Below are 12,655 nucleotides of genomic sequence, written 5' to 3' on the forward strand. Positions count from 1 at the left end.
GGGCTGCGGCGGGTCAGAGTTCTTGGCGCCAAAATCGGAGCGAGCACAAGCCACGCCCACCGACGCATGCCACGCCCCCTCCCACCCTACTAGAAAATGTGCCCTCCACAAACGCGCAGCGGGCGCGACGATTGCGCGCCTAAGGCAAGCCCGTCTGCGCCCGTCCGTGCCAAGACCGGGCCCAGGGCCATATCCCCTGTCCAAAATGACCCCGATAAAAGACTATGGAAATACTCCAGCCAGGAACTTCGAGGGCTGAGACCAAACATCACATGTGCCCAAATAGAGCCACACAAAGAAGGTAAGAAATGTCTGTCATGCCCTCTTACATTCGACTTTCTTCCCGTTAAAAACATGGATAAATTCGAGAGCCCAAAATATAGAAACTATACTTTGAAAACAGGTTTGATTAATGCTAGGTCATTGGTCAAACATAATACTCAGACATCCGAACTAATAGATGAACAAAATATTGATATATTATTCATTACCGAAACATGGGCAGACGAGGCATCAGATGCTGATCTGGCATTAGCTATTCCGGAGGGATACTCTTTCTCCAGAGTTGACAGAAAAATAAAACGGGGAGGAGGATTAGCAATAATAGCAAAAGAAGGTCTTAGAATTAAAATCTCAGATAAAGGCAGTACCCCAGACTGCGAAACATTAACCTTTCAAATAAAAATTACAAACAATTACACGTTTAATGGAATACTAATATACAGACCACCTAGTGCAAAAACCCCCTTAATCGTCTTGCTAAGTCCATTTCTTGAATCTAGTGTGTCATGTCCAGATTATACCATCCTAGGTGATTTGAATCTACATCTAGAGAAAAATTCAGACCCTAAGATAGCAGCATTCATCGATGCAATGGCAAACTTTGACTTGAAACAGAAAGTACACTTAGATACCCACAACGCCGGACATACACTAGACGGTATTTTAACATCTTGTCAGAGCCTAAATAAAATTGATACTCTCCCAATCCCATGGTCAGACCACAAATTAGTAAGATTCACTCTGGAAGTTAAAGAAGACACTGGAAGACCGGTGAAACATAATAAACAAGTAACCTATCGTGACTGGTCTAAAATTGACAACGAGGCATTTATAAAAAAACTCCAAACATCCCATCCCACATTTGACGACAATAGCAATATAGCCTGCAAACAATTCAATGAGTGGATAGATAAGGCAGTCAATCTGACAGTCCCACAAAAAAAGGCTACTCTGAAAAGAAAAACCCCCTCACAACCTTGGTTCTCAGAAGCTCTAAAAAACACAAAAACAAACGTGTAGAAGAGCAGAGAAAAAATGGAGAACTAACTACGATACCCAACTAAGACAAGAATACAAAGATACCCTAAACATCTACAAAAAACTAATAATAGCAGAAAAAAGTAAATACTTCGTTAAGAAGATCGAGTAAAAAAATTCCAGCAAAACCCTTTTTGACACTGTCAAAAAACTATCAAAGTTCGAAAACAACAACCCAGAAGCACTGTCATCAGACTTCTGCAATATACTAGGAGACTTCTTCGTGAATAAAGTCTCATCAGTATACGACTCCTTCAAAAATCAGAGTACTGAGACAATAGAAAGGGATACATCACAGCCACTGAACTCAATAAGGCAACAAGATCAAACGTCAGCTTTTAGATTTACACCCCCTACAGCTGAGCAGATCGAAAAAGAGATCCACACTACCAATTCAGGTAACCAAATGGACCTTTGTCCACCCAAAATAATGCATGTTTGTTCCATACAACTAAGCCTAGTATTGGAAAAATTATTCTCCAAAATCATCAACACCAATATCTTCCCAATCGACTGGAAAAAGATATCTATCAGGCCACTGCTAAAAAAAAACAACCTAGATTATGAAAATCCCAACAATTATAGACCCATAGCTAGGATCCCTTTCGCCGCAAAAATCTTGGAGAAACTGTTAAATGAACAGCTATCTCAACATCTGATTGACGGAGATTGGCTGGATCACTCTCAGTTCGGTTTCCGGGTAGAACATGGGACGGCAGTGGAGGAACTTAGGCAAATAATGGACAATGGATCGAAGGCCGCCTTGATATTACTCGACTTATCGGCGGCCTTCGACACGGTCAGCCACAAAATCCTTATAACACGGTTAAAGACAGCAATCATACATGACTCAGCATGCGCTCTCACAGCCTCCTACTTAGAGAACAGAACCTTCTCAGTAGAATCAGGAGAAGCGAAATCCAATCTGTTCAACCTACCATGCGGAGTCCCGCAGGGCTCTTCGATGAGCCCCACTCTTTAATTTATATGTAGCTCCACTCGCACAGATAATAAGGAATAACGGCTTCACTCCTATATCTTACGCCGACGACACCCAAATTGTGGTGTCAATAAGTAAGGAGGTACATGACACAGCAGAAAAATTCCAACTCTGCATGGCAAAAATCAGTCAATGGATGAGAATGAACTGCCTAAAGTTAAACGGGGACAAGAGTGAGGTCATGATACTAGGAGGAGACACAAACATATGGTCCCCCTCATGGTGGCCTAAAGATATGGGAAGATGCCCTGAATCGTCAGAAAAGGTGAAAAACCTAGGGATCATGTTAGACACCAACCTTTCCTTCGACGCTCAAGCCAGCAAACTAGCCTCATCATTATGGTACATCCTAAAAATGATCAAAAAGATTCTGCCATACTTACCGTATGATTCACGCAAGACAGTGGTGACAGCACTGGCCTTGTCCAGACTGGACTACGGGAACGGATTATATGCCGGAGCTAGGAAGAAAATCCTACTTAAGCTACAACGCCTGCAGAATGCGGCAGCCAGGTTAATACTAGGAATACCAAAGTTCGAAAAAGTAAGCCACAAACTAAAAAGCCTGCACTGGCTACCAATTGTAAGTAGGATACATTTTAAATCACTATGCTTGGCATACAAAGCACTAAACGGAACTGGATCATAATTTCTAAAATCACATCTGCAACTATATGAGCCAAACAGACTTCTCAGATCCAGCCAAATGAAACTCATCAGGGTCCCTAAATTCAGGAAAACTAACTGGGGCGGAAGAAGCTTCCTGGTACACGCAGCAAGAATGTGGAACCAACCACCACTAGACATAAAAACCAGTCCATCCCTGAAATCTTTCAGAAAGGAAGTTAAAACATGGCTCTTCTCCACACAGCTCTAGTCAACATCTTCAGACCCAGTGGTACATCTCAGCGCCAAGACGCCCTCGGGCAATCGTGCGCTATACAAATAGACAAATCAAATCCAATCAATTGGTGGTAACCGGTTAACCCCTTCAACGCTCATGACGAGCTGGGCTCGTCATGAGGTAGCCTCCTCGCACGCTCATGACGAGCCCAGCTCGTCATGTAAAGTGCGAATCCCTAAAACCCAGCGTACGGGCGGAAATCCTACCGCACGCATGCGGTTAAATGAGGGATGGTTGGGCCCCCAGCTTAATTATCCTATTCCATGTTACAATCACTTCAATGGTCTGGAAGGAGTCGATTGACTCCCAATCCAGTCTTTTGGGCGATTTGGAAGCAGGGAGGTGCTTTGTTACCTCTGGGAAACAACCTAAATTGGCCTCGGAAGGAACAGTCACTACAGGCCTCATTAGCGAAGGTAGAGAAGGAATTGAATCCTGGGCTCTAGTTGAAACCATGGAACTCCCATCCCAGTTCTCTGGACGTCTTGGTATTAGAGAAAAGTCAGTTACCCCTGGGGAATATTCCAATTTACCTATGATAGGTACAGTTAACACAGGATTATATTGCGAAGGTTCAGGAGAACTGGAACCCAGTGCTTTAGTCGGAATTACGAAACCCACTGTTCCTTCCACTTCCATCAATATATTATCATGGAATATAGCAGGATTAAAGAAAAACCTTGTTAACCCAGAATGGAATGACTTTATTAATACCTTTGATATATGTATGTTTCAGGAAACTTGGTGTCTCTCCCCGCAATATAAAAATGGTTATTCAACCTTCTCTGTTCCCGCAGTTTCGGTGGGGAAAGGGCGCCCTTCTGGTGGCCTGCATATTTGGGTAAAGGTGTCCTTAAATTGTACTGTTACTTCCCACAAACTTGATTCTAACGACATCCTGCACATTACTCTCAGGAATCAATCAGGGGGTCACAGTTTTGAACTTTTTTGTATTTATGCTAGAGGCCTCCAGGGTGGGCTTTCCTCTCCAATATTAGAGCTGTTAGATGTGAGGTTATCACACCTTCCCCCCAGATCTAAAATATTGGTTGGGGGGGATTTTAACTGCACATTTGAACCCCTAGACGATGAAGAGGTATTGGGTTTTAATGCAGAGGATTGTAGTCAGATTATACCTCCCCTAGTCCTTACACCTATTAAGAAATGGACAGCCAGAGCTATCCAGCTGAATGCCCTAGTGTTAGAACACAACCTACGGGCTCTCAATGGCCGGACCAGGTCGGATCGCGATGGGGCAATGACTTTTAACAGGCTAGGTTGCCCATCTCGTATTGACTACATCCTTTTAGATATACACTCATGGCCTGACGTAATTGATATGGAGATTAGGCAGTCTTCCGATAGTGACCACAATCCATTATGCATGGAAATCCACTGGGTAAGAGGGTTTGATATTAGAGGGAAACCAGAGTTGATCACTAAAGAGGTTTTCCCTACAAATGATAATCGGAAACTAAAATGGAATGTGGTCAAATGTGATGAGGGAAAGCTCCAAAACATTAAAGAGTTGGTTTTAGAAGAAACAAGCAGACTTATTGCTTTGGCACCAGCTTCTTTTAATCTTGCTGAACTTAGCCTGTCGGTTTCCTATGAAAATCTAATAAATAAACTAGGAGCCCATTTCTGTAAGAAGCCCCGGGCGAAATCACGTTTTAACTGTGATCACTCTAAGAGTAACCCCTGGTATATGACAAATTGTAGGAACAAAAGGAAAGCAATTACCCAAGCAATAAAAAGCAAGGATCCTGGGGCTGTCCGGCTGTCCAGAAAGGAATACTCTAATAATATAACATCGGCAAAGAAAGATTGGGAGGAAGAGCACTGGCAGCAGCTGAAGGCCGCAGCCTGCGGGAAAAACTCTGTTATTTTTTGGAAATTAATTAATGCATTTGATAGAAGGGGGGTATCTCCTATTTTAAATCATATAACCGAACAGCAATGGTATTCCCATTTTTTAAAATTATATTGTGAGGACAGTTTGGATAGCTCGACAATATCACCAACTACTGTCCCTCAAAGTAAATCTTGTGAGCAGTCAGTTTCCATGGTAGACCTATTTTCCCAGCGTGAAGTTCAAGACGTCATTTCTAAATTACTATCAGGGAAGGCACCTGGACCAGATGGCCTTCCGGGGGATTTGTTAATGTATGATTCCAAAATATGGGCAGAGTTTATAGCATGTCTGATGAATCTCATCCAGTATGGCCACCCTGTTCCAGAATCCTGGAAGGGCGCAGAGGTCATAACCATATATAAAAAGGGCGAAAAAGATGACCCTGCCAATTACAGACCGATAAACCTGATGGACACTATCCAAAAGGTGGTTGGCTGGGTCATCATAAATCGCACCGAAGCCTGGCTTGTGGATAAAGACATTCTGTCCCACTTTCAGGCTGCGTTCAGGCATAATGTCGGTGCAATAGACCAGGTCTTCTGATTCTGTGCAGTCTGTTGGAAGTCAGTATTAATTGCCAAGGGCAGTTTATACTTGGCTTTCATAGACTTGAAGACAGGATTCAATGTCATCCCTCGGGCCAAACTCTGGTCAGTCCTATCTGATTTGGGTTTCCCCAGTTATTTACTGCAGTTCATTAGTAAACTCCATGAGGGGAACTATGCCAGGATTCGATGGGGAAGTCAGGGTCAACTGACAGAGAAGGTACCGGTCAATAGAGGAGTGAGACAGGGATGCGTGATGGCTCCCACTCTGTTCTCCCTCTTTATAAATGGGGTGGTGGACCATTTGAGGGAGGACCCCGCCGATGCCCCTGTCCTTGCAGGAGAGAAAACCCCTACGCTCCTCTTTGCCGATGACACCCTTCTGATGTCCAAATCCCCCATGGGTCTGCAAAAACTGCTAGATCGCTTTTGTATTTTTTGTAAAGATTGGGGGTTGTTGGTAAATACCACTAAAACAAAGTTGATGGTGTTGTCCGCCAATAAAAAACATAGGAAGGTTAACCTCTTGTTGAACGGCACTCCCCTTGAGGTGGTGGAAGAATTTAATTATCTTGGAGTAAGACTTAGTAACAACTTGAGTTGGACTTCCCATATCGCTAAAATGGTTCTAAACCTTAAAAGGGTATAACAAAGAATCAGCGGCTCTCAACTAGCAGACCCATAGCTCCTACTTTGGCAGTTTATGAGGGGAAAGCGTTAGCAGCGGCAGTATACGGTTCTGAACTTTGGGGTGCGGAGAACACTAAACTATTGGCAGTGGCTGAAAATAAGTTTATAAGAGACATAGTCTCGCTGCCTTTTTCGACCCCTCTGAAACCACTATTTTTAGATTTGGGTAAAAGAACGATCTCTGATTTTGTTCAAATTCGCCCCTTGTTATATTGGGTTCGGTTTAGAAGGACCCCTGAACTTTTTAATTATGCATTAGTACTGGACGAGCTAATCAGTTTGAATGTAGCTAACAAAATAAAATGGCTCAACAATCTAAAGAAGTTGGTGATATCTATAGGTTTAGGGTATTGTTGGATTTCCCAAACTCCCCCGCCTAAACTAACAGTTAAAAAACTTTATTGGGATTGGGTTGTGGCAAAGGAATCTAGGAATCCAAATTGGGGCCCCTTGACTAATACTTTCCTTGACCACAAGCCCCTCAGAAAGTTAGAGCCATTTTTGGACTTCATCCAGGCCCCCCGTGACAGAACTTTGTTTCTGAAACTAAGATATGGTATTTTACCCCTTAATTCATTTAAGGAAGGGTGGGAGGGATGGAGAGGAATTGACCTAAAATGCCCAGGTTGCTCTTGCCCGAAAGAATCGCTGGGCCATTTTTTGTTTGCATGTGCTGCATACAAACAGTCGAGAGCAAAATGGCTGAAACCTGTTTGTAGGGAGCTTGGGGTTAGGGACCACAGATCAGCTATGCGTGTCATTCTAACCAATGCTTCTTCAATGTATATTGTTTGTGGGGTAGCCAAATATGTGGCGAATGCTTGGTTCATCAGGTCGAAACTGTTACCCGATGTTTGATTATTTTCTTTAAGTAAGAACCGTTCACTATGCCCTTTTAATGCTTATGGATCTGTAATATTTGTAACATTGTTTTATATATTTCGTATGTTGAATACTTGTACTTTTATGAAACATTTTTTCGAATAAAGTATTTAACAACGATATGCTGAAGGATGTGCCAGCCTATTCTAATAAGTAGTCAAAATTAAGCAAATGGAACTAAGGAGTGTCATTGAGAGAGTTGAGAATATGTGATGTACTACAACTACATACATCATTTTCAGAATGCTTACTATCCTGTTTTTAGTGAAGAAAAACCCCTGACTTTATTGTGCAGATCAGCCAACTGAATAAAATCTGCATTGGATTAGTTCAATAGCTGAGTGCTAACATTAAAAGAGGCTAGGGTAGTTTGAAGTATAGCTGAAATGTAACACAGAAAGCACTCTGTGTATATAGTTCTCTGTGGTACAGCAGCATGATTATAAATATGAAGTAGACACTTGGGCTAAATAATAGTGATAAATGCCATTTATATGTAAGTCCAAGAGAAATGCTAAAAATGCCGGCAATGTTTTTGCAATTCCCAAATTTTGCATTACACAAACTTCATGCAATTTTGGAATTTTTCATTATGCATATATGTGTACTTTTTGCACATGACAGACATACTCACAGTAAATCTCTGCAACCCAATGCAGTAAGGCAACTTGCTGAACTGCGTTGTGTGAAAAGGAGCAAGCATAAGTGCACTATATCTGTGAAGAAATGGTGCACATCTGCTCTCTCATAGCACACGCCCCCATTCAAATGAGAGAAAGCCCTTTTGACTAAAGCGCTGGCACTTTATGTGCACTAGTGCTATTGGTATTACAGAATGGGTCGCAGAAGTGTCTGCGGCCCCTTCTGTAATACCAAAGTGACCCGGGGGCACACAAAGCACCACAAATGCCTGTTGCTCCCCCAGGGCCCTTTCTGTAATACGGACCCTGATGCAGGGTAATGCATTAAGTAGTGCAAAGTTCTGTGTTGCATTGCTTTTCTTTACAAAGCCAAGCAAGGTGACGCAAATCGACCTTTGAGGGGCTTTGTGAATCTTGACTAGCATTTACCATCATGGCTGTGCTAAAAAATTGGCACTACAACAATGAAAATGTAATAATCAGTCTAGGCCCAAGGCTTTTTCTGCTTGAAGCAGTCCCCTGGTTACTATCCTGCAAGATGTTTTTAATCAAATTGCATGCATGTGGGAAAAATGTCCAGCAGGATAGGGCAAACCATATTTCCACAAAAACGCAATATTAGTAACATTTTCAAGTAAAAATGTTCTGCAAACCCTCCAACCCTTTGATCAAATTTGAATTTAAGCAATTGTAGCTTTCAAAACAGCACCTTGTGTACTGTGTACTGCGCACTTTATTCCTACTCATCCAGGGATGTTACAATTAAGAAAAGATACAAATCTGATTTAGGGGAAACGGGTACACAATTGATTAGGGTTTGTTAGGCATAAGGATTGAAACAGCTGTGTATGGAGAGAAGAGTGATCACATCCTGCCAAAAATAAAACGGAATGGACTGTTCAATATTTTTATGTCCTAGTGGAATATTACCCAGCAAGTTGAAGAAGGTTCTAATCCGTAATCTTAAAAGTGTGAAAGAAGAATTAGCGGAAATATTGTTGAGGATGTCGTGGAGGCAGAAAAGTGTGAGGAGATTTATCAACGGCACCTGATGCTCTTATATCAAACCATGTTGACTCTAGTCAAATTGAGCTCTGGCTCTAAACTGCAGCCCTCGATCACTCTGAGAATGACAACCAGTAACATTTGTTTGATACCTTGACTCACTTTTGATTTAATTGATCTGGGGTTGAAACTATTGATTCCCTTCTTATATTTTTTCTCTTGCTTATTTTCCCATTTAAAAAAAAATAAATAAATAAACCTACCGATGAGTCCAAGGTACTAACATCACTGGAAAGCAACCATGATTCCAGGCAACCGAACATCACATAGAAAGACGTATGGATCTGCACGCTTATAGCTTAGCACCGTAGCCATAAAAAACACCATTTAGTAGCAGTATTTTGTAAGGCACCTAGGGAATTCAACAATGATGCCTGGCAAGGCCACAAAACTTCACCTAGCAATGACTTGTTATGATGCGTCCCTGGACAATGCATTTACTAGGCAGACGCATTTACCAGCATGTTCTAGCCAATGCCCAAGGGCTGGAAATGCATAAATATTGATCTTAAAACATACCACCTCAACAAGTGTTTTGAACCTTTAGTCAAATATTAAACGGAACCTGAGCGTTTTGAAGTATTTTCAATATGAGAACGCTCTTTTGTGTGTTACTTTAGTTCACCAATGGCGCAACAGCATACCTGTAAGTACAAATCAAAATAGAGCTGTGCCCTAGCTACTATTCCAGCATGATGCCAGATCGCTGCCTTTTGAAGTGCCCATATGAGGGTAGACTGCAACACACCACCTAGTAAGGGCTTGTGGTACCGAATACCTTATATAATGCAGGGATGTTATCAGATAGAAATGATGCAAATCTTGTTCAGTAAAAACTCGTAAACAAATGACTATTCTGTGTCTAGGCTGGCCGGTTGGGGATAGAGGGTGTCTTTTGAAATATTGAATAGAGAATAGGATGGTCATGTTACTAAGAAATAAGAATTTATATGACTTTTTAATTCCTTTTGACTCTCTTTGGCTAATGCTCAGTCTGTTCTAACAAGTAATGGAAGTGTGAAAGAAGAAGCGACTATTTATTGAGTGTCAAAGGGGCAAAGATGAACTGGGGTGGGGTTAGAAAGGTGGAATTTTTGTTTAAGTCATGCAATTCTGACTGCTAACAATTATTATATCACTGCCTCGAAAGTGTAGTTGGGAAAGACTACAGGAAAGTGCAGTACTGGCCAATAGCACATATCTGTCATGCACATTCCAAAGAGTAACATTTCTTTGATACTTTGAGTCTGGCCTCAAAATATTTTTGACTATCACTATTTCATAGCAAACACAAGGAGATGATGGACAGGGCAATGAATCTTTCCAGACTCTAACCCGAGTCACAGACCTGGGTTTAATCCATCATTGTTCTTTAGCTCACTTTTCCACCCCAGTTGAGTCCCACCCATATGCAAATCGATCTTGGCCCTGTTCCTCATGGGAACAGTACAGCCAAACTGCCAAACCAGGTCGTCCTTGTACCGGAAACAAGCATCCTAGGACTAGTTTGGGGGGTTCAACCCTCAGCAGCCAGGTTAGCTTGAAATCAGTGGGAAAGTGAGCAAGGGACCCATGTCTGGGCATTCCCTACCAACTTAGGGCAAACAAAGCAAATACAAGGAGATGATGGACGGACCGCTGAAACTTTTCAGACACTCACCCCCAGTCACAGATCTGGATTTAATCCATCATCATTCTTTAGCTTACTTCACCACCCCAGTTCAGTTCCAGCCATAGACAAATCAGTCTTGAAATTTGTTACTCATAGGAACAGTTCAGCCCAAACTGCCAAGCCAGGTCTTCCCAGGGCTCGAAACAAGCATCCTAGGACCGGTTTCAGCCAGGGTAGCTTGAATGCAGTGGCAAAGTGAGCAATGGATCCATGTCTGCGTATATGCTGCCAACTTAGGGCGAGAAAAGCAAACACAATGAGATGGTGGATGGGGCATTGCAACTTTTCAAAAACTTACCCCCAGGCTCACATATGGGTTTAATTCATCATCGTTCTTTGCTCAATTCTTCACCCTAGTTCAGTCCCAGCAATGTGCAAATCAGTCTTGACCCTTGAAAGACCTAGCTTGGCAGTTGGAGCTGGACTGTTCCCATGAGAAACAGGGTCAAGACTGATTTGCCCCATGTTCAGTATCATCAGTTTGAATAATGAATTATTTCTCATAATCAGGTGCTTTTAGGACAGGTGCTGAGCACATAGCTGCTTTCAGGGTGTCAAAGGCATTTTGACAGCCTGTTGTCCAAATGACTTTCTTTTGCTGCTTCTTTGAGGTTAACTCTTTGAGAAGGGACACAATAGAACCATACCCCTTCACAAGCCTCTTATAGTAACACTGACATGTGTCAGTGTCTTTGGAGCCTCCTAGTCCAGAATAGTTTGGATCTTGGGTTGGAGAGGTCTTACCCACTCTTCACTATAAGTTAGCCCAGGTACACATCAGTACCTAATCTGGCACTTGTTTACCTTGATTGGGAGGCCTTCCTGATGCAGGACCTGCAAAACGTCTCTGAGGTGGACCAGGTGATCCTCCAAGGTGGAGCTAAAGACAGCAATATCATTTAGATAAGCTGCAATAAAGTCATGTAGGTCTGAAAGAACTCGAAACACCAACCTTTTAAAAAAGTGGCAGGTGCATTCTTTACCCCAATGGCCGTCACCTTAAATTGAAAGTGACCATCTGGGGTGGAGAATACAATCTCTCTTTTGCTCCATGGGTCAAGACAATCTGCCAATTCTCTGACGCCAAGTCACAGATGGTGAGAAATCTTACTGCCACAGCTTATCGATAAACTCATCTGCCCTTGGGATGGGGTGGGCATCAGTGTTAATGACGGCATTTAACCCTCTGTAATCCACACTGCGATGGCCAAGATACTGTTTGAGGGTTCAATAACCCCAATTCCTAGCATCTTGCTAACTTTGACTTTGATGCTGGCCTTGACTTGGTCAGACAGTCTCTTTATCCTGTTCTTGACAAGGAGACTGTGCACCAGTTTCCACATCATGGGTACACCACGTTGTCTGTCCAGAGGTCAGGGGAAAGATTTTTGTAAACTGGCTGATGATATTCCTGCAGTCAGTCTGCTGCTGTGCAATAAGAGTGTGAGATAAGACTACACCATTCACTGTACAATTTTGAAGATTTATTGACAACAAATCAGGTAGGGATTCAGTCTCCTCCTTCTGTCCCTCATCAGTGACCATCAGCATGGTTATGTCAGCTTTATCTTGGTGTGGTTTTAGGCGATTGGCATGGAGTGCTCTCAATTTACTCTAGGGGTGTCTAAGTCAACCAAGTAGGTGGCCTCCCCTTTCTTTTCTACAATGGGATAGGGCACAGTCCACTTGTCCAGGTGGGCCCTGGGAGCCACAGGCTCCAAAACCGTACACCAGCTGACCTGGTTAATATTCAACCACAGCTTTCTTCCCGTTATAATAGAGCTTTGTGAGCTTCTAGATGGCCTGCACATTCTTGTTGACCTTCTTTATGTACTCTGCAATGTGTGAGCGTAGGTCTAACACAAAGTCCATTGTCCTGTGTGGGTTGCTTGAGAGCCTTCTCCAAAGCTCCCCCACTAGAGTCTGAGGACCCCATACAGGTTGTCCAACCAGAAGTTCAAAGGGGCTTAGGCCAACCCTCAACTGAGGAACCACCCTGTATACAAACAGGAGGTATGTCA

The sequence above is a fragment of the Lissotriton helveticus genome, chromosome 4_1, assembly GCF_964261635.1.
Source record: "Lissotriton helveticus chromosome 4_1, aLisHel1.1, whole genome shotgun sequence".
Taxonomy (NCBI): Eukaryota; Metazoa; Chordata; class Amphibia; order Caudata; family Salamandridae; genus Lissotriton; species Lissotriton helveticus.